This window comes from Centrocercus urophasianus, unplaced genomic scaffold (assembly GCF_019232065.1).
Source record: "Centrocercus urophasianus isolate 14NV4802_14NV808 unplaced genomic scaffold, USGS_Curo_1.0 seq_14, whole genome shotgun sequence".
In the NCBI taxonomy this organism is placed as follows: Eukaryota; Metazoa; Chordata; class Aves; order Galliformes; family Phasianidae; genus Centrocercus; species Centrocercus urophasianus.
The window spans coordinates 33445269-33468781 of record NW_024884586.1 but is presented as its reverse complement, the minus strand read 5'-3'; the positions used below and the strand labels follow the sequence as shown (position 1 = coordinate 33468781).

The following is a 23513-nucleotide window of genomic DNA, read 5'->3' as shown; positions in this document are numbered from 1 at the left end:
TATGCCTAGTTACCTGTACTTTATAAGAAAAGCCAGAAAACAGCACTGATTTTGTTTCACACTAGTCAGTGTTCTGCTTCAGGATCTCATGCACCTCTGAAAACAAAAGGATAAAATGCAGAATAAGACTGAATCAAACCAGTTGATGAATTTCATCAGAATTTAAGAGTTTATATTATAAAAGTTTAACAAGCCACTAACTTTTACAGTCTTCCAACAGCTGCAGATACAACACTAATCTCTGCTAACACTTCATAGCCATCTATAATTCTGCCACAAAGATTATTTTCCCAATCTGTCACTGTGACATGGCCACACGTCACAGTCTCCCAAGCTCTGCACTACTCTACAGATTTCCACTCTGCCCAGTATGCATGGACTGTGTCGTCTTTACTTTTCACAGCCCAGACTGCCTAGTTTTCCTCTTAATTGAGAGGTCACCACTGATCCTCCAACAATCTAGGTGCTAGCTCTGATTAGATCACTAACTTCCATACCACTTCTCTCAGCATTTTCCCCCAGTTTCATTTAAGCTGTAAACTGTAAGGCAAAAAGACCAGTATCATCTTCTACATACAGACTTCTATAACTCCTTTTAATGAAAACGGTTTCTTCTCTTAGAAATCAAGCATATTGAGAACTATATATTCCAAATTTTACATATGTTTCTAAAAAAACATATATGATCACTAAGAATGGTTAGATTAGTTGTAATTAAATGCCTCTGCTCCTTACAGCTGGGAACTTCGTCAGGAATGCAAACAAATGTTCAGGGAAATGGTCTCTCTGCTGCTGCCTACATTTAATTACTCTTCAACATTAATCTATCATACTGCATAATCTCAGTACATAAGACAATACCATCTTTAGCTGGCAACAAAACAAGTCTCAAGCGCTTTAGCAAGGCTTTCAAACCTTCTCCAAGCTTGCAGAGAACAAGAGACTGGCTAGCTTTACTGACTGACTTGTGTTTTACTCTTGTGATTTTCCTGGAAGCATTTTAGAAGTGGCATTTTTCAGGCATGCAGCAGGTTGGATTGAGATAAAGCAGTGCAGTGGGTAGGGTTCTGTTTCAGGAGACTCTTTGAGTCCACTCCTAGCTCTATGAATGAATCCCCATGTGGTTTTCCTTTCACATGTAACACAGTCGTAATCAATTTGCTGTATCTGTAAAACAGGTAAAATGGTGACTATCACAGAATCACAGAATCACCCGGGTTGGAAGGGACCTCAAGGATCATGTAGTTCCAACCCCCCTGCCTAGCAGGGCCACCAAACATACACATTCAGATCAGGACTACCTAGCTTATCTCATCCTATACCTCGAACTGTGGTTTTCAGGTGGCCACTCCTGCCCAAATTGCACTCATCCTTTCTTTCAAAGGCTCAGACACAGGCTCCAAAGTTGATCACCACCCCACTTTTGTTTGATTTTACAGAAGAATGCTCCTTTTCCAAAAGCAACTGTACAAGCCAGAACTATTGCACTCTACATTGCCAGTAAAGTGCTGTGAAATCCATCTCTATTGTATGATTTTATGGCTCTGACTCATTTTTCACATACCCATTGAATAGAAACGTTATTGTTTTCCTGACAGCACCTGCAAAACTGTTCAGCTAAATATAACTGTTCAATACCTGTAAGGTCCTAACCAGTGCCAAAACACCAGTCTATTCCATTCTTATATGGCCCTCAGTAGGGAAAAAAAAAAAAAAAAGAAAAGAAAAAACAGTGTATGTGCACTTGCTTACAAAGAAGGAACTAACACCACCAGCTCTGGGTTACAGCATCATCTTTTAACAAACAAGATATATGTTGCCAAAAGCATGTTTGAAGCCGCATCTATTTGAAGAAAGAACATTCATAACCAAATGAGGACAAAGGGAAGACAGCCATTCTTTATCACAGAAAATCACATAATGGCTAGAGTTAGAATGGGTCTTAAAAAAGACTGAGACACTGAGTTCCAAACCCCTGTTGTATGCAGGGTTGCCACCCATCAGATCAAGCTGCCCATCCAACCTGGCCTTGAACATCTTCAGGTATAGAGCATTGACAGCTTCTCTGGGCAACTTGATCCAATACCTCACCACCCTCTGAGTAAAGAATTTCTTCCTAGTATTTAACATAAATTTACCCTCTTTTAGTTTAAAGCCATTCTCCTTTGTCCTATCACTATCAGATAGTGTAAAAATTTAGCCTCTCTCCTGCTTATAAACTCACTTCAAGTGCAAAAAGACTACATTGAGGTCTCCCCAGGCTCTTTTCTAACCTGAAGAAGCCCAACTCCTTCAACCACTCTTTTTAAAAGAGTTGCTCCAGCCTTCTGATCATATTTGTGGTGCCTCTTTGGACTTATTTCACATCTTTATTTTGTTGAGTGCTTCAATAGGCAAGGATAGTAGAGAGGAAAAACCCCCTCCTTTCCCTGCTGGCCAACCCTCTTTTGACACAGCCCAGGATGCAACTGACCTTCCAGGCTGGAAGCACATGCTACAGGCTCATATTCAGTTTCTTATCCACCAGAACCTCTAGATCCCTCTCTTCAGGGTTCCTCTCAATGAGTTCTTCCCCCAGCCTGCACATATATCTGGGATTACCTTGACTCAAGAGTAACTCCCTGCACTTAACCTTGTTGAACCTCACTAGGTTCTCATGGGCCCACTTTTCAAGCCTGTCCAGATCCCTCTGGATGGCATCTCTTCTTTCTATTGTGTCAACTGGCATCATCTGCAAACTTGCTGAGGGTGCACTTGATCCCACTGTCTATGTCATTGATAAACATGTGTAAGAGTGGTCCAAAGATGAATCCCTGGAGGACACCAGTCATGACTGGAATTCACTTGGACATAGAGCCATTGACCATAACCTTCTGGCTTCAACCATAAAACCATTTTTTATCCACCAAATAGTCCAGCCATATGCTTCCATTTTTCAAATATGATGGACAGGGGCTTGGCAACCACATCAGCCAGTTCTTTCAGGACTCTGAGATGCATGACATCTGGCCCACTGACTTAGACACATTCAGTGTCATAAGGCAGTCTTTGTTCACCTAAAGTTAAAGGCTGAAGGTGACAGTTTCCTGGATTACATTGTTACTGGTGACAAGACAGTATCATGAGTTTAAATAGCAGACCATGGAGTGGTGACCTGTGAATTTTCCTCTGAAGAAAGTTCAAAGAGTAGTGAGAGACAAGAGCAAGAGACATGAAGTTGTGTAAAGTAAGAGCCAACAAATGAAGTGAACTAAATAAACACTAAATTAAAACTCTAAAGGAAAGAGAAAAAGCAACCTATTGACAGATTTTGAAGCTATTGTGATCAAAAGTAATAGTTACACCAGCACACAAGGAATAACCTAACAGTTTATCTTCAAAGATGTTTAACTAACCTCAGGTCACCTGTAAATGCATCACTACGAAAGTGCCATTTAACTGCTGCTTGCCACTTCTTTGCCTCCCTCTGTAATGCTGCTAATTACCAATATGAAATATATCCTCTGTATTTCCCCATTTTGTTACTTTGCTGTCAAACTTGCCTGATCTATTTGATGGTATAATCCAGTGTTTGAAATTTGACAAATATTTCTGCAATATGAAATTAAAATGTAAGATGATACTGCCAAGCAACTTCTAAATGAGAACTGCATTACAAGAATCAAAGACTGAATAATGGATAAGTCAAAGGGAAACAATAGATTTTTTCTAGCACATTAAGGACTATTAATGAGGGGACTTCCTCCTAATAAAGATACTTGACAATTCCCATTAAAATAACTTACATCAAGCTATTATGATTTCAAAATCAGAAACATTTAGAAGTTTCTCATGCTACATGTCTGCCTTACACTGTTCGTTGCATTAAAATTTCAGCATCAACAAAATATCCGCTCCTTCAGTACTGCTCCTCTCCAGAGCCAGGAATAGCCTCTGCCACTTCCTAGACCACAATATTTCTGTACTTCAAACAAATACCTGTGTCAGTGACTCATGCAATTAATTATCTCAACTCACTTAAGTGATTGCCTAACACAAAGAATGGCGTGAACAATCTTGAGATGGTTTGTGACATCTTTTTTAAACAAAACTTGTACGGTACGAGAAAAAGAAGCTATGGAGACATACAATCTCCCAAAGGAGGAAAATGTTGGTTTACTACTGCTTTTGGGAATAAAACCTCATTTTCCCAGAAGCTTGCTGTCATTTGTCTAATAGGTAGTGAAAGTTACCGCCATAAAAATCCTGTCTTGATCTTTAGGACAACATGGTCAAAAATAATGCTTCTCCCATAAGTTACTATGCTAGTTCAAGCAGCAAAAGGAAGTGCTGTTATGACTAAAATTCCAGTCCTGTTATGACCTGGACACGTCCATGCTGTATCCCACAATAAAACCTCAGAGTTGTTTTTTTCTTAGTTTGTTTTGGTTAAAGCCAAGTTATGTACACAAAACAGTTAATTTTGTACAGTAAGCACTTGCACAGTCACATATTCAAACTCAGTAAGTAGACATTACTCATCAGTTTCACTCACTCTATAGACCCTTAGATATGATTTGTAGTATAGAACATTCACAGATGCAACTGAAAACAGCTTTGCTTGAATAGAGTAGATACCATTGTGCTAGAACAGTTTCATAAAGATAATAAATTTATCCCCAAATTTATGGATATTTAAAATTTCTTTGAAATTTCCTAGCTCTAATAATGGTCCTTCAGTACAGCTATGTGCACACTGATGGTGAGAGCAGAGGTGGATATATAATGTTAACAGGTGTGGGTTTGGCTCATTAGAGTAAGGATGCACTGGTATCCTTGCAAGTATCACTACGTAACATTGAAGCATTATTCAGTGTATAATGTCATTAGTAATTCGTAAACATACAGAAACTCTGCACCGGATAGATTATAATTTCCATAAAGAGAAGCTAGACTAACAAAAAATAACATTGCATCAATATGCAAAGACAACGAATCTCAACAGCGCTATGTGAGGTCTCACAAAATGACCCTGCATCATGCTCTGAAGTCAATAATGATGGTAGTGGCACAGTGAGTGCAAGACTGAACCCTAATGTTTGATCAATAATCACTACACTGGGTCACGGCACTGAATCAGAGATCATTTTGCATTGTAACGTTGGATCACCTTGCATGATACTTCAAGGTCACCTGACATCCAGTTCAGGGGTACTGTGCCATGATATTGTATGAATATACAGAGATGCTTTCCTGTAACAGCAGATTAGTATAGAGGAATACTACTTGACTGCCATGACATTAATATTGATGAGAGAACTTGCACATCACAAGGACACTTAAGCTTTCTCTTTTCAGGACAAATTCAAGTGAGCATGAGCTGTAAATGGGCAAAGTTTTGCTAACAACAGCAAGGATACCTCTTTTCCCAAGACTTTCCTTTCATATTTTTTTCTCCAACTTGCATGGACAGCAGGTACTTCATTCTACTACACTTCTTAACTGTTCAGCCATTTGACTGAATGTGATTGACCTCACTACAACCCGTAGAGAGTAACACGATTCAAAAGGAAACCACTGTGACAGGGAAATGGCCCAATTATGCTGAGTCTGACTTTTTCCTCTAGGAAACAGATTCAGAGCATAACACATCAAGACACAGAAGCAAGCAGTCATCCAGTGATTGCAATTGAAGGAGAACAAAAAGATGGCAATTACTTTAATCATCTTACAAGAGGTGGCAATAGCGTTTCTTATAATTGCAATGAAAAGCAGAAATGTCAATAGTTTCAACCAGCTTTTCTTTCTAGATGGAGCCTGAATCAGCTCTTCATTTAGGCTACCCAAATATCAACTACTTCCCATTAAGCTGCACTTGGATTAGTCTGTTTTGGTCTCAAATCAGCTTAGAGGGAATTTCAGAACAATAATTGCTGTAAATTCACATCACTTTTCTGGTGTGAATTTGTTTTGAGTTGTTGATATTATTTCCCCCATATATTCCTTTTCTTTCATTTTATTTGTTACTAGTGCTGATTGTTGCTGAAATAGATTTTTCTGATCTCCGTTCCATGGAGTTCTATCTTTAAACATAACAGGTTTATGATATCAATGTAATCAAATATAACAGTTGGTTTTAAATCAATAGAAGAAACAACCCAGTAAGACTAAATGGCAGATGGCATAGCAATTACTTTTTCTTTTACCCTCATTTTCACTGCAACTGGAAAAAATAACCCAAGTTACCAGCGTAGACCCCAAATCCTCTGTCTTCTCCATCTGAAGTGGATAATAAGGGCATACTGGGTTGGAATAAGGGTCTTCTACCTAAGATTTCTGTTTGGAATCAGCATGCAAACAAGGAAATAAGGAATGTAATTAAGTGATGAGACTCAGATGAGGTATGTAGTTGGCCTTCATGATTTTGAAGGTCTTTCCAAACTAGAGGACTCTATAATTGCAATGAATGTTTTGAAGAATATTCTGCTCAGCCAGAGAGCGAAAAATAGCTGTCAGGAAGAAAAGAGCTCTGTGCAACAGTTTGTCTTGGGCTGGATAAGGGAGTTCTACAGAAAGATTTGTACTCAATGCACTACATCCTCTCTCACGCTGCATACAAAGACCTTCGAATTCCAGGATGAGTCATCTCTTACCTTTTCTCATTTACACAAATGCTGTGGCACTATAGGTGGACTGATCCAAAAAAGCTGTTGTAATACAAGTGTGTGTAATGAAGTTGGCACAAAGCAGTGAATTTTAAATAGCATTTTGCTCAGTCTCCCAGTACTGTGAATAACCTGGAGATTCCAGCACGTCATTTCATCTTTCATTTTGACAGTTCAGTGTATCCCACCCCAAGTGCTTGACCTGAAAACGTAGACATTCTAAATGAAACAGAAGGTTAATTACAAAGGCTGAAGCCATTAAATGAAGGCTTATCAAATATTAATCAGTTTGTCCACTGTTCTCTTGTACCTATCAAAAAGTATTTATAAGACAGTGACAGGCTTCTAAAGTTGATATCTCTTAGCAACTGTATTGTATTATCTGGCTGCATGATTAGACTCCACTAGCAAAGTAGAAAAATATCAAATGCCCTTTCAGACAACGTGCTTCCTCAAAAAAAGTTTAGGTGATGCAAAATGGAATATGAACCCCTCAAAACCTTCCCAATTTAGGCATCGCAGTGGGCTCCAGTTCTGTATCTAATTCATTAAGGCTTACCAGTGAAGAAGCACTGGAGGTTTTTAAATAGGGTCTGTGATATTTATAAAGAAAAGCTGAAACAACATCTGATAAGCATTTAAGTAAGCATCAGTGAAAGCAATGGTCGCATGCTAGGACAATAAGTGGAAAGATCTTTGTCCACAGTCATTCCAGAATAACTACAATCAGTGTTGAAAGCTGTAAGAATATTAGCCCAAAAGTTCTCTTCAAAATAAGGAAGCAGAGATTCCATTAATTACTTTCACATACGTGAAAGCTTTTCCCTTGAAAAACAAATCCCTCATTGAGGAAAATGCTTAAGTAGTATCAATAGAAACATGTCTTTCCAAAAAATTATATTAAGATTTTATTACCATATTAAACATTCAAGCCTACTCAGATGTGAAATCATCACTTGTACAAAGTGGTAAAATCCTCATAACTTGTTAACAGTAAACTAAGTGCAAAAGACCCAGGAAATGCAATGCAATCTGTCTTGAGTTGAAATGATTATATATCTATTTTCTAATTCCTGAATTCTTCATTACTACTAGAAGTACCATATCTTTCAGTTGTCTTTTTTTTTTTCCCCTCAAAACTTACATGTTTTTCATCTTATTTGCTTTTTCTTTGTTGCACTGCAATTAAAATTTAATATGCAATTTCGATAATTATAAATTTGCTACTGAACATCAGACACCATATCACCAATTTCCAATAAACAGATAAACAATATTCCCATGAGTTTGCAAAATGACAATTTCCCTGCCCTCAGATCGTTATAAAAATAAACTGAACCTAAACCTAGCTAATCAGAAAGCCCTTGGGGCACTATTCTTAATCTATTTCAGAGAACCTTCCATCTTTCTTTACACCAGAAATCTAGAGAACAAGCTTTATCTAGTTTCTGTATTTCTATTATACACTACGCATTCTAATTTTCAGCTTTTATCCTTAGAAGACAGCTCTCCCTGAGGTTTCCAATGCTTCAATGTTCCATATACCCTGTAGTCTATCATCAAAGGTAAAGACTACGATAAGTTTTACAGAAGACATACAAGATTAATACGATGGTTGGATATCTATTTAATCCTACTATTATCTTTGTATAAGGTATTGCTTGCAGTGTCCTGCTGACCTTTGGGACTGTTTTACCCCTTAATTTCTTTGCATAAATTCTTAGGAAAGCCTGGCCTGTTTTAGGTATTAACTTGCACCTCCTTGGTAGATCTTTGAGAAATGTAACTAATGTTTCTGAATATGTAAAGTGATACTGTATACTTATTCATTCTGAGGTAAGTCTGTCCAACCAAGGACATGAGTAACACAAATCTAACAACAAGAACTATGAAGGTTATTGCTAAGACCTTACCAATATCAAGTCTAATATTGATGTGAGTATTCTCAGCATAATATTCTGTTCCTATCAAGAATAATCAGAGTGCTTTGAAAAGAGTCAGACTATATTCATATTACTACAATAAGGCACCCTTTTATACCATTTAATAGTACTCCTTCCATATGCTGAAGGTAACTCCAGGTCCTTTTGAGGACTTTGAGGTTCTTTCAAGCAAGCAAATGAGTTCATGTTCCACGGCCTCAGCTAAATTCGCCTAAAATTTGGTTTGCTGTTCACCCTCATAACTACACATTTCCTAGCAAGCAGTCTGCATTCTGTTAACAGATGATGTGTAAAGAGAGGAAGGAACACAGAGATCATGAGAAGCAGCACAACTCCAGTCAGCATAAGACACTGTGACGAATCTTTGAAGACTAAATTTGTCATCAATGAAACACAAACCTTTAGTTATCTTGGCCTATTTTCCATCCTCATTATAAAAACAACAACAAAACACCTTGAGACTCATAGTAGTTTTCAACATCAAATTTAGCTACTGCTACAGTAGGTGAAGTTAGCTTTACTAACAAGGGCCTTTAAGAAATTTTACCCTCTATTTCCACACAGTTGTGCCACTAATGCTTGGTGGTGGGTTGGCTCTGGTGGAATTCAAACATCCTACTAGCTGCTTGTTCATTTTCCCCCTTGGGCAAACGAGGAACAAGGGTATCTGCTCTGTTGGAGGAGGAAGTGCTCCATAGCAGATGTTCCCCTTAATGTTTATGACTTATTCTTTTCCCATTCTTTTCTCTCTTAGGCATTTTCTGCCATTTCTTTAATGTTATCACCGAAGAACCATCAGCTGGGTTAGCTATTAGGCTTAGCTACATCCTGCATTTAGTCTGCTGGAGACAGTTGTGTACAGCATGGGGGCAGACCACAGCATCCTCTCTCAAAGGCTATTGCTTCAGCCCCTCCTGCTGTTAACACTGTCATTTACACCCAATACACAGTTTTATATCATATGATAATATAACGTGGCTGCACAATTCCCTCTCTTGCTTCTCCTCACTGGCATTTAGACAAGTTTCATTCGCATCTATGGATATATGGCAATGGCACCAAATTGCATTCACAATAACCTCCTCATTTATGCTAGTATGTAATGCTTCCTGTCACCTCTAGATTTAGTTTATACAACCAAGACAGTGTAATTTAACAGTGAAGTGGACCACAGGCTTTTCAGTCCAAGCAATGTAAGCAAGGAGCCCAAAGTACCCAAGGACTCATTTTATTTGTTCTGATTTTAAGCCAGCTATAAGAACAATGAATCTCCATTTCACTCTCATAATTGACAAAAATAAACTTCAAATGAAGAGAGCCAACCACTCTCAGGCATTTCGCTAGAAAACGAAACAAAGCAACAATCCTACAAGGGAGCACATGCTGTCAGATGTCACCTGATTTCAGAAAGGAGTAGGAAAGAGGCACAGAATTTGTTCTAGCTGATCTACAGCCCCTCCCAAAACACAATGGCATTAAAAATGAAGGACTTAGTAAAAAGTACTGAATAATGTTCAGCAGTTAATCCTTTAAGCTCCAGCTAGTTCAAATGTATTCCTCTGACCTGACTTTGCTCTAGCAATACTGGTGACCTCCGAAGTCCACCAAAGACATCCTCTATCAGCAGTTTTGGAGAAAGAGCAACATACTCATCCTCCCAGGAGAAAGGTGACTTTTGACATAAGAGTGCACACATTACAGTATGAGAGGCAAGAACCTTCTGTAAGAACCTAAATCCATTTTTTTTTCCTTTATGGTTTAAGGAAATAACTATCCAGTGTATGATCAGTGCCCAGTGAAACTTTCATGGGTAAGTTCAAATCAGGAACTTCTTTCAGCAAGCACTGTGGAACATGCATCATTAATTGAATGCTGTCACAGCTCCATTAACCCTAATGAAGACATTTCTGCAATCAAAATAATCCTGTAGAAATAAAAACCTACCTCAACTTCAGTATATTTAAGCCATTTAAGAATTAGAACTTGCAACTTTTTTTGAAGATCATATTTTATTCAAAGAAAGCAGTGAGAAACAGGTACAACGTGCATCTCACTGTGTCATTATCAAGTGTACTAGTTATCACCGGTCCTTCTTTGTTTCTTTGGTCATTATGTGTGTCACATCAAGGTAATTATAAGAAGAACAATATAGAAAGCTCTAATGCAATACATAAGTGAAGCAGACAAAATAGCTCACAGTTCTACTTTTTGCCTACTTGCACGTTTTAAAAATCAGAATTACTCTTCCATGCCTCTATAAAGCTTATTTTCTCAGCTATCATGCCTGTTCTGTGACCTACATTTTTCATTAAGTAAATGGAATTACTCTAACAAATAGTTTTTGTGATAGGAAGTGGATAGGAGCAGGGCAAGGAGGAAATGCATCGGGCAGCTGCTAAGGGATGTTAAAACATGGCCAGACTAGATCAATATTGGGTGTGCAACTTCAAATTGCATGTAACAAAGTATTATCGTCTGTCCCCAAAGAGTAGCAATCATCCTTCAGTACTGCTGCTCACATTACAAGAGATGTCTTTTCAATTATCTCAAAGGCCAGATTTACCATGCTCTATTCACCAGTTCAGAAGCCCATTAATGACTATCTCAGGAATCCTGCCTATCATGTGATTTCCAGTCTGACACATATCTTACAAACTGAGCCAGTGTGTCTCCTAACACGTCAAAATGTTTATCATTTCCAAGACTGACAGTTGAAAGCCAAAGGACAACCCATCTTCCTTTTAACTCAGCATTATCATTGAACACAGTTATCACTGAAAACTGCATAAATGAGCAAACAAGAATTATGAATACAAAGTGTTAATGTCATGACAGGACAACACATTGGAAGGGAACCTAAAGCCTTTGGTTAAGAGTTCTTTAAATTGAACACATTACTTCTGTAAAAGGTTTCTGAAACAAAGACAACTGCATGCAGATGCACTGAGCTCTGGTTGTTTCACAGTTTCTATTTCACACTAACTCTACTGTATTGCTTCTTTATTCCCTCTCCTCAAAAGGAGAGGGGAAAAAAAAGACCAATAAAAAATGGGCTCAAGGGTTGAGATAAAAACAGGAGGATCGGTTATCAATTACTATCACGGGCAAAACAGATTAACTGTAGGGAGATTAATATAATTTATTACCTATTACTAACAGACTAGAGCAGTGAGAAACTAAAGGCGACCTGAGAACACCAAAGGCAGCTGCTGATCACAGAGGCCACCCCTGCAGGTGTCCTGCTGCCAAAGCCTCTGCACATAACCCTAATACATCTACACATCCAAGCATAAACCAAACATATAGTATTAAGATACCCTAAGTAGCTTGCATATATCAATCTTGGGTCAGTTTACAACAAAGCAGCAATGCTTATCTGATGCTATAATGTAATCAGTCCTCTTGAACACAGCTGAATGCTTCAAACAAATTCTGATTAGAACTCAGATCAAAAAGGATTTTAAAACCAGCTTCATTTTAAAATCAGTTTTAAGAGAAAAAAAAAATCACAATAAGATAGTCCAAACTATATGAATGGAGTCTGCAGGAAAAAGGCAAAGTGACTGAAGATCATTTCATTTAAAAACCTTGATGTAATTAACAACAATCATTACTGAAGAGCTCTATTCAATTTGGCTTATTTAAAGAAATATTTGAGAAACCACAACATCCCTCCCTTCTGCAAAGAACAGACAAGAATACATACAGTGTAAGGTCTTGAAAATACCACCAACAATAAGAACTACATTTATGCACTGAAAGAAGCAGTAAAGATTCACATATGTAAGACAGATTTTTCAGGATAAACACAAGAAGAGTATTACTCACTTTCACAACAGAATTTTACCATATCACAGGAAAATCTTTTCAGTATATCAAAACAATGCACTGAAATAGCTCTCGTAAAACCCTTTCTGTAAACCCAATACTGTAGGAGTGTGAATGAAGTTAGGTCTTCGTGGTAATTAAAAGTGACAGTTTTATAAAACAATCACTTGCAACAAGGTGCAGACAGTTCTGCACTCCCCGCGATGTTAGAGGTCACTGAGTACAAATTTAGGCACTAAACAAAGAAATCTGTTTATGGTGAAATGACCTTTCCTGCCTCAGCTCTTCAACGCACTTGTATACCACCACCTGAAACAAACCCACCTCTCCCTCCCTTGAAACACCCCCAGCTGTATAGCTTAAATACCTTTCAATAGGTCCTCAATCTTTCCATGTGACGCCCAATTCATTGCCTCAGCAGGTACAGAAAGACTCTCCTGTTGCGGAGGTCCATTTACTTTAGTTTGAAATGTTGCAGCATGTGCTGCCCCCACCTGAATCACACCTAAAGATCACTGTACAGTGAGCACCTAGTCTCCTGAAATATATTTAAGCTACAGAATTCCATATACAAAAGGGTAACAAAAAATAAGTTCATAAGATCTATTTTAACTGTACACTCAAAGCAGTCTCCAAGGAAAAGTAGATTCTACCTCCCCTTTTTAAAGGAGAGGAAACGCCTGCTAAGTTTGAGGATCTTCCCTAACTTTAGTTAAAATTGTATAACAGAAGCATGATATGGTGTACTCCACAGAATTATCTCTAAGGCTGAGCAGCATCAAACTAAAGAGGTGTGATGATAGCATCATTTTACATATATTGAATTTCAGCATTGGTATATTTTACTGCTGTTCACGTGAGATTATCTGGAAATGATAAATGATAACAGAGTAAAGGAAGCTTGAATCAGCACAATATACTCTTCTTTATCATACTTAATTTTTGCTATTACACAGATTTCATAGACTCCACTCCTGACATCAGTAATTGACAAGAAGAAAGAATAAGCTAAAACAGGGACAGCATGTACTGAAAGTAAGTTTAGATATTCCAAGTTAGTAGTGTACATAGTCATCAGTACAGGCAAAAATACTCTCAGCTGATGCGTTATGCTGGCCCAAATCGCACTAGTCAGTAGTTCGCAAATTGCTTAAAGCATCTGAAATTTAAATGTAGAAGAGAAAAAAAAAATGACAAACATAGTTAAGAGCTTTCACACTAAAGTTTTACTTCAGCTTTGTTTGGGACTGTGCTTGCAGTCTTCCCCATACCAATTCTTTTGCACAGGAGGCATAAAAGCCTCTCAAACCAGCAGGAAGCTTTCAGTTCAATCACGCTTTATGTACTGAAAGGTTAACAAATGGGAGAGTCTTATTAGCACAAATAATACCATTTCAGCCTATGATCTCAGCAACACACAAGCTAAACAAGTTCAGGACCCAGTGCATTTGAATGAAAAGGAAAAACCAAACAAAAACACCACCACCTGATGCTATAAAATTGACCCTCAGATATTATGGGCAACAGCAGTTTTCCAAAGGTACTACACTTCCCCAGCAGTTAGCATTGTCCCCGAGAGTGGTTCAAAAGAGGTACAAGGAAAGAGGTCTTACTGTTTTAAGGAAAGAGGACCATTCAGAGATAATCATCTCCAATTCCAACGTTATATCTTCAGTTACATCATCTAATCTCAATTCCCTAGTTTTCTCATTTTATAAAGATGTTCACATGCACCTTTCAAAGAAATACTTTGATGTATTGTGATTGTTTAGATGTTTTAAAACAAAATGCATGTGCATTTCAATCATTGTAACAACTGTGAAGGCAGTGGTTTTGAATAAGAACTGTGCCTCTTCATGAATAAGCAAGCATGTAATAAGTTGGATGCTGCAGTTCTAGCAAAACTAGTTCTGTGCACTCTCCTTTAAATTCTCCCTGCAGTGCCTTTTTAAAAAGGAAAAGGTAGCATTCTTCATTCATTTCTCATGTAGAACTGTGGACTAGTTTTTCACACTCTGTAGAAGAGTTTATTTTTATCCTGTAACTAGATGCATGCCATTGATTAATTTATCTTTTTCTCTAAGCTGTATTTTGAAATCCTTGGAAATTAAAGTTGTAGTGCAAACATGTTACACATTGTTTGAATTAGATAAGTTTACATTTTATTAGAAAGATTCAATACTATGTTTTCTTTTAAGACGTTCTTCCTAGAGACTTAATAGAGGAACAATTCATTTCACTGTAACAGATGTAGTACTGAGCAGTTGTTAACCTTTGATGAGAAGGTTACATCAGATACCAAGTAAGGGGTAAATTGAACTGATGATTGCCCTTGTTTAATTGCTTTTGAGTAGTACTCAGCATGTTTGAACACACAGTGAATTATTACCGTACCCTGCTGCTATCCATTAACACCAAGATCAAGAATTTTTTTTTTTTTTTTTTTTTTTTGCTGCAGCCATAGAGAAGGTGATAAAGGCTTTAATTACAAGCAGATTTAATTTAGAATCTATTAGTGCAATTTATCCATGCATACGGAAGATGTTTTTCTCTGAACCACTCTGTAGGTTCAGTGCTTCACGTAAAGAATTAAGACTACTGGTTGTTAGTATACAGTCTTCAAATATCAACGACTTCTGCTTCCTTCACAATGAACAATAAAAATCTGAGACGTTTTCTTCAAATGTTTGATATTTCAAGAAAAGAAATGCACTGGATCCTGTATGGGTTTCTTCTTATTTGACTCAGCTTAAAATAAAAGTACACCATTTCACTACTTGTATTTAATTCTTAAGGAAAGACAATAAGACAACATGCACAACAACAAAAAGAACCACAGTAAGAAATATATAAACTTTCTCAGCATGAAAAAAAGACCCAATATTTTGTGGTTTACTCACTCTCTGACAAACTGCTTTACAAAAAGAGAAAATCTTCAAATCTTAAAAAGCTCTCAAATATTAAGTACTGCAAAAACAGTAAAGACAATTCAGTTCAAGTTGCACTGAAATTATTATATATTATAAAGCCCTAGATGAAGTATTCCATCAACATTATAAACATAGGCTAAACTAAAATAACCATTAAACAAAATACTGTATTTGTTATTTTGCATTTTATATAAAGAACAAGTGATAACCTAACATTTAACATTATGTAATGTCATACAAAGTCTATGGATAGCTACTTTAGAAGATTGAGAATTGATCATTTAACAACTCAGTGATTCAAACAACCAGAACAAAACTTAAGGTACTGTCACAAATTAAACAGGTTTCAAAGCTTCATGATGTATTTTAACAGAAGCTGCATACTTACAGAATAATCTCTCACATCAGCTACCTCACAGACTCTTTTTTTTTTTTCTTGTTCACTTGCAGGTTCATACTGAGGCAAGAAGAAGCTGTTGTCCATTACACCAAACCATTATCTTAGGAATAGAAGCCAGCTTCCTTGATCAAACAAAATAAGATAAAGCAGCAAACCTCTCTTCTTATGGAAAAAAATTAGATCATCATATATTTAATCCACATTTTACAAAATTATCAATGCAACTTTCCAGTAAATCTCCCTTCCAGTTCTTAGTTTTCCATTCTCTATTGTCAAACTAAACTCAAATCAGCCTGCAGAGCTGAAGCCCCAATATTCTTTTCAGGTTTGTGACTCTAATAAGGTGAACTTGTGGCCCAATCTGCAATTTTATCATTTTTGCTAATATTGCTCTTCCAGCTCTTTCTACGATAACTCCAATTAGTTTCACAACCTTCAATAACAGTGAAAGCACGAGGATCTATGCATAAACTGTTTCTGAGTGAAGAGTTAATGAGTCCCTTTATATCAAAGCACTGAGCTCCCATGCTGCTTGAGCGGAACAAGGGATCTAAAATCTATCATCTTTATCCACAGGATATCAGTGTGCTATTTCCTGCACTACTGCATTCAACTACATACATTCATTCATACACATGGTGCAGCCACTGGCAACAAAACAGGGACCGAACCTCAAAAGGACGTCACAAGCACTTGATAAGGTACAGCAACAAGCTGTGCCAGCCATAAACAGCATACTAGGGTGAAAAGCTCCTTAACCTTCAAAGGTTTACTCTCAACTCTTTGTCAGCTACCACAGTCTCTTCCCCAAGAGCTAGTAGATAATACATAGACAGTTTCCATGCATAATATGAACTTGTCCAAATACATGAAAAGTGATTTTTTAATTCACTTTTCAAAATAAAAGTAGAAGTAACAATAACATGTTTTAAAGCTGCTTTGGAAATTTTAAGTCAATTCTCTTTCCTTCAAATTAGTTTTATTTATTTGCATGTGCTCTAGTGAAAAGTAAATACAGCATGCACAAACACAAAAGACTTCGTGGATCCTATGAGTTTAGAGAAGAACAGCACAAAACTTGAAGGCATTTTTGGTCAGAATTCCTGAATGTTTAAGTAGAACAGTTTCATCAAAAATAAATAAATCAAAAACCTTAGCTATTTTCTGCCAGCTGTCAAAGCAGACAACAATGCATATCTCAAATTTGAGGCTCACTCAGATTGTTGCAGTTTGAAGAGTTACTTGCGTGACATCCCTCCCTCCCCACAGGAAAAAGGAAATGGAATAGGAAAAATGACTTGATTGCGGTAAGGAATGATATGGAATACTGATAAAACCAGGACAGATACAGTTTCTGATGTGCATACTTCAAATTTGAGGCTCACTCAGATACAGCTTTTCACATGCAAAACAACAATGCAGAAGTTTGTGTTTGCCGTGTTCTTCATTCTACAAACCCAACATAAGTAGATGCTACCTTAGCTCTATTTTTTTTAATGTGGATGAATTGGGTATACGTGCATCTTTGTACACTTAAATATTTTTCAAGTACTTAGTCAGGAACAGAGACCTTCTTCTAGTTAAAGATTACATAAAGCATAAAGCAGGCTGACCCTGGCCAGAATGGATTCCAAGTAGGTCTTTGCAATGTTCATTTTTTCCAGCTATTCTGTTCAGTAACTGATCTCCCAGGACACTGTCTAATAATGACAAAAGGTACTTCATGTCGTTACTCTGTCATGGTCATAAAACATCAAAATAGTCATGAAAAAAACCAACTAATTTGTGTGGAATACCAAGAAATTCATCTTTACATAATACACCATACCTTGTTACACAAAGATAGATCAACAAAAAAATTTAGCACGATTAAGATGCTAGTCTCATCTGAAAATGACTGCCATCCTAAGCAAAAAAGAAGATACGACATAACATTTATATTTATCAATAATTATAGAAGGGAAGTAGACTTTTGTGACGCACAGTGTAATGCTTAGAATATGTTTGCAATACAATGCTATGTTACAGCATTAAGTTACCCAGTGTTGTTAAGAGACAATACTCCCACACCAAACATTACAGTGCCAGAATGCTACCTAGTACACAGAGATAACTTAATGAACTACAGCTGCGAATACTTATTTAAAAAAAAAAAAAAAAAAAAAAAAGAAATGAAAGAAAAACCCTGCTATATCTTCATATCCCAAAATTAAACCAGAACAGTTCTGATTCCTTCATTCAGCTTATTTGCCTTCTTGCCTGGAAGGTTAGCACTCAAGCTTTCAAGTCTTCGTGCATATGTTAATCCCCAGGTTGCACCTATTAAAGACGGTGCATTTAAAAGTCTGTGCCAGAGAACTCATCCATAATAGAAAGCTGCATTCAGATAGATTTTATATGTGAATAATTATAGGAGACCTGCAGAGTATACCCTCAGTTGGCTTTTGTCTTGGTGGAAAATGTCTTCAGACAGTCTGTTCTCTTAGACTTTCTAAGGATTCAGACAATGTAACATTTTGCTTGAAAACTCATCCTAATTTCCATCCTTAATCAGTAAGAGTCCAGCCATTCTCATACACAAGTTGCTTCTCTTTATTAACTATACAAGCATACATTACACAAGATGTCTCCTGTACCTAGCTAGTTAATAAACAATTCCTTGCTTCACTGAAGAAGCCCCTGATCCACCTTATTTTTTGGTGATCTGTTGGCATGCTTCAGCGTATAAATTCAGTGTAACATGTTTTATTCTACATCCACCTTTAAAGGCTCCTAATTTGTTTAAACAGACAAGAGAAAAGTAAGCAGATCATTGCTGGTTCTTGAATGAAATGCCACATAAGCACTAAACTTCAGAAATGAAGATAACCCTCGTATATTGATGCTCAACTGCTTTCGGTACACTCAAAGAAGCATATCAAACTCAAAGACTTATTTTATACAGGTTTAAAGCGTGGAAAAGCAAGAGTAAAAGCTCTGTTCTGAACTTGTAAATAATAACTCATAATTAAGATATGGAGACATTATTTGGTTAGATAGGAGCAGACTGGAGAGGAAGTGTTCCTCCTGCTGCGAGGGAAGATCAGATTTGTGACCACCTGCAGAGCCTGAACATCCGAAAGTCTAGAATACCAGTAAGATACATCCTGGCGGAATTAGCTGATGTAGTCACCAATCCACTCACAATGATATTTAAAAAGTCGTGGCAATGAGGTGAAGCCCCTGGTGACTGGAAAAAAAAGGCAACATCACAGCCATTTTTAAGAAGGGTAAAAAGAATGCCCTCAGAAACTACCAACTTGTCAGTCTCACCTCAGGGCCAGGAAAGATCACAGAGCAGGTCCTCCTGGAAGCTATGCTAAGGCATGTAGAAGATAGAGAAGTGATATGGGAGAACCAGCATGGTTTCACTGAGGGCTAATCCTGTTTGACCAACCTAGTGGTCTTTTATGATGGTGTAACTGCACCAGTGGACAAGGCAAAAGCCACTGATCTCATCTATCTGGACTTCATAAGGCCTTTGACACAGTACCCCACAACAGCCTACTCTCAAAATTGGAAAGATATGGATTTGATGACTGGGCTGTCCAATGGACAAAGAACTGGCTGCAGGATCAAGCCCAGAGGGTGGTGGTCAATGGCTCAATATCTGGATGGAGACCAATGAGAAGTGGTGTCCCACAGGGGTCAGTGCTGGGACCAATATTCTTTAAAATCTTCACTGACACTGACAGCTTGGTCAGCTACATCTTCAGCAAGTTTACTGATGACACCAAGCTGCAGGGTGCTGTCAACACACCCAAGAGACAGGATACCATCCAGAAGGACCTAGACAGGTTTGAACAGTTAGCCCAGGTGAAGCTCATGAGATTCAGCAAACTGAAGTGCAAAGTCTAGTACCTGGGTCAAGGCAATCCTCACCACCAATACAAGGTGGGAGATGAAAGGATTGAAGTCAGGCGTACCAAAAAAAGGATACTGATGAGAAGCTGGACGTGAGGCAGCAACGTGCCCTTACAGCCAGAAAGCCAAGCCTGGGCTGCATCAGAAGAAACACGTACAGCAGGCTGAGGGAGGTGATCCTGTCTCTCTGCCTGGCAGATGCCTCACCTGGAGTACAGCACCTAGATGTGGAGTCCTCAGTAGAGGAAAACACACTGATCTGTGCAACTGCATCCAGAGAAAAGCCTCAAAAATGATCCAAGGGATGGAATCTCTCCTATAAGGATAGGTTGAAAGAGCTGTTCAGCCTGGAGAAGACAAGGCTCCAAGGTGACCTGATAGTCACCCTTTAATACCTGAAGGGGAACTACAGGAAAGAAGAGAACAGATTCTTTAAAGGATCTATTATAATAGGACAAGGGGAAAGGGTTTCAAGCTTAAAGAGGGTAGAGTTAGGTTGGACATTTAAAAAAAAAAAAAAAAAAAAAAAAAAAAAAAAAAATTATTTTACAGTGAGGGTGGTGAGGCACTGGAACAGGTTGCCAGCAGATGTGGTGGATGCCCCATTCCTGTAGACAAGTTAAAGTCACTCTGGACCAGCTTCTGGGCAACCAGATCTAGCTGTGAATGTTCCTGTTCATTGCAGGGGAGTTGGACTATATGATCCAGTTAGAGCTATTCACACTAACGCCTCATGCTTCATATACAACATCGATCTGAAATGCATGCCATCTATTTTCCCATTGCTGCTGGCTTATTCTACATTGTAAATCAGGAGAGAAAGTAGTTTCAGAGGTTGTAATTTTTTGTCATTTAAGAGACAGTTTAGTTAATGAATTTCCACAATGTCTGAAGGAGTAGTAATTTTTAAAATGAATCCAAACAGATCATAAATTAAACAATATCCAAGTCTTTGTTAAAGATACCTTCTTTGCCTTTTTGTCTCTTGGAAAGATTATAATGAATGCTCCAAAACATACACAGTGTTAAAAAAAAATCATGGAAACTATTAAGAAGTCTCTCTAGAATTATACAAGTTCCTTTAACAACCTTTAAAATTGTACCAGATTTGTATACAATACAACCCATACTATGACTGGATTGTTTTAGTGTAGTAATGCACAGTACAAAATGATCACTAAGAAATTTGTTAACTATAATAAACAACAGAGCAGCTAAGGAAGAATGAGAAGGCCAGAGTTCAGTAAATACTATCCTTAAAAAATAGTTTTTATAAATAAAGGTCTGACTGGCATACCAGAAAGACCCCAGAAAAAGAAGCCTCTCCAGTACTCATTCAAAAACATCCATCAGTTAAAATAAATAGAAGAAGAATTCCTCCCCAAAAGCCAATTTGTTAGTTTGTTAAAAATGCATAAAATGAGTTAACATCGGTTTTCCCTGATTTAATACGTATTTTAATTCTAATTCTTTCTCCTGTGTTTAATGTAGTTTCATAACTTTTTCCTGATATACAAATATATTTCTCCTGTATTTTTAATCATCATTTGAACTGTCTTATCCAAACAAAAAACATAGAACCATGACATTTTCACACTGGAAGACTGCCTAATGGAAGGACAAGGCTTGAGAAACAGAAGATGGACAGCATCTTTGAACATAACAGCACACAGCATGTGGTAATTTTCAGTTAGTCAGGAAGACTGATCTCACAGAAAGCTTGCATATGTCTTGCAAAGTAAAACGTCATACACAGTCTCACATTTTAGTTGTCAAGATGCACCTTTCAGTATTCAACCTTTTCCAAAATAATTTGATGTTAACTCAGTTCTGTGGCTTTCAGTAATTTACATAAAATGCTTGAATTATACATAAACTAGAAATAACAAAGTCTTAAAGATATTCAAGAAGCCAATAGCAATTTTTAAAGTTCAAATTTATCTACTGTATATATAGTGACATGAGGCTCAGACCACATTTTCTATTTGAACATCGGTATTATCAACAATAGACATGATAAGGGTGAATACCACACAGAAAAACACAGCAACATACCTTTGCTATTCACAAATAACTGGCAAAACCTCCTAATTCACCACGTCTAAGAAAGCACAAGAGAAAGCTGAACTGCTGTATTTGCTGCCAGTGAGTATTTTTACACATAAAATTGGCCAAACTGTACTTGAAGTGGCCAAGAGAACTTTTAGCACTAATACCAACCACAGTTCATAGCTTAGGTATCTAATGTCTCTAGATCTCAGATAATGCCAAAAAGATGATCATTCAAAAAAAATTTCTGTTGGACTCATCTCTAAGGAAAGAGGAAATACTAAAGACCAAATTACAGAGGAAAAAAAACTGTGCACCTTTGTCACTGATGCTGAAAAAAACTCATTATGTACATACTCTCATTGTTAAAAGTTCTCAATAAAAGATTCAAATTCCCTGTTGGTACTTCTGTGCATTTTCCCTCTTCCTTCTATTGAGCACCACCTTAAGACGAGTCTGACTTCCATTTTCTCTGTAACATCCCAGAAGGCAGCCAACAGCAATAAGATCCTTTTTTCCTCCTAAGATCTAGCCACCTTGCATCTTTCTACCTCTGCTCACATGCCTTGCATATTGTTTTCCAGTTAACAGACAATACAGAAGTCTTATACGTTACAATAGCTGAAGAATACAATTTCTTCTTCATTCACGTCCAACCTCGTTTGCTTGAGAAGCTACAGAATTTCAACCCACTTAATGCTGTTTAGTGTGGGTTTTGGTTTTGTTTGGCTTTTGTTTTGAAAGAAGAAAAGCATTTCTTTGGGGAAAAAAGGAGAAAATGCCAGGATTTGATTTTATTTTCATTCCAATACAAAACACGAAACATTCAGAAAGAACACAAAAAGAGATCCAAAACTGGTGACAGTGTAATGGTTCCCAGTCATACTCCAATCATTTTAAACGTCTGAGCCTTATAACAAAATTCTAACTAAAGCCACAGGAAATGCTGGAAATGAGCGCAAGCCTTATATTTTACTTCAGGAACATTCTGCAATATTCCTTACATTTCCACAAGATTTTGAACATTTTAAGTTCCTCTGTACCAGATTAAGACTTTCAATCATTCACATTAGGTCTGTGTATTGTACTGGGATATTCTTCACGATTATTTACACCTTCTCTAATCTCCAATGAAATATCAGCAGCTCCCCAGATCATTTGAACCCTGCAAATGTCACATTCTTCTTCCAACATGAATTAATGCATACAACATGGAAAACATGACCATCAAGCAACATGACTAGCATTTATCTCTAGTGAATTTCTTAACTACTTATTTAGAATGGAAAATAAACCCAATATTGTTTTGCCCCCAACCCTCTCCCCACCTTATAAGGAAAAACACAGAAACAGGCTGAAAAGGTTTCTAGTTTTAGTCTCATTTTCTCATAGAAATGCAAACTTTCACTAAAGCCATTTTCACTGAAGATGTTCTTCATTAATATTTGCATTCAACAGAAAAATAATTCCTGCAAGGCCATGCTATTTGGAACTACCCTGCAATAGCAAACGTCAATTGTATTGACTCTCTCCACACCAGATAAGAACGTGGTCAGTTCTACTTAACTTCCTCAGTGAGAAAAAATTCTTATTCCATTTCATTCTTTCCTTTCTGAGAATAGCAATAATCCACCAAAATTTCAGAAATATTAGTGAAATTATATTTACATTGTTTCTACAGTTCTTGAATACATTCTATTGCTACTGAATGCTATAAGGCCTTCCCCTCATTCCCCATTCTTCCAGCACCAAGATTTACCTCCCTGTTCATCCCATTCGACAATTTTCACAAACCCTGAAGACTAGCTAAGGCAGG

The 23513-nt window shown here is 37.4% G+C and overlaps 1 protein-coding gene across 4 annotated transcripts in view; it reads right to left on the bottom strand.

Annotated features, from left to right (window-relative positions):
* NRXN3 (neurexin 3) overlaps window positions 1-23513 on the bottom strand; it is an 891094-nt gene that overhangs the window by 211743 nt on the left and 655838 nt on the right. The gene's annotated exons all lie outside the window — the stretch shown is intronic.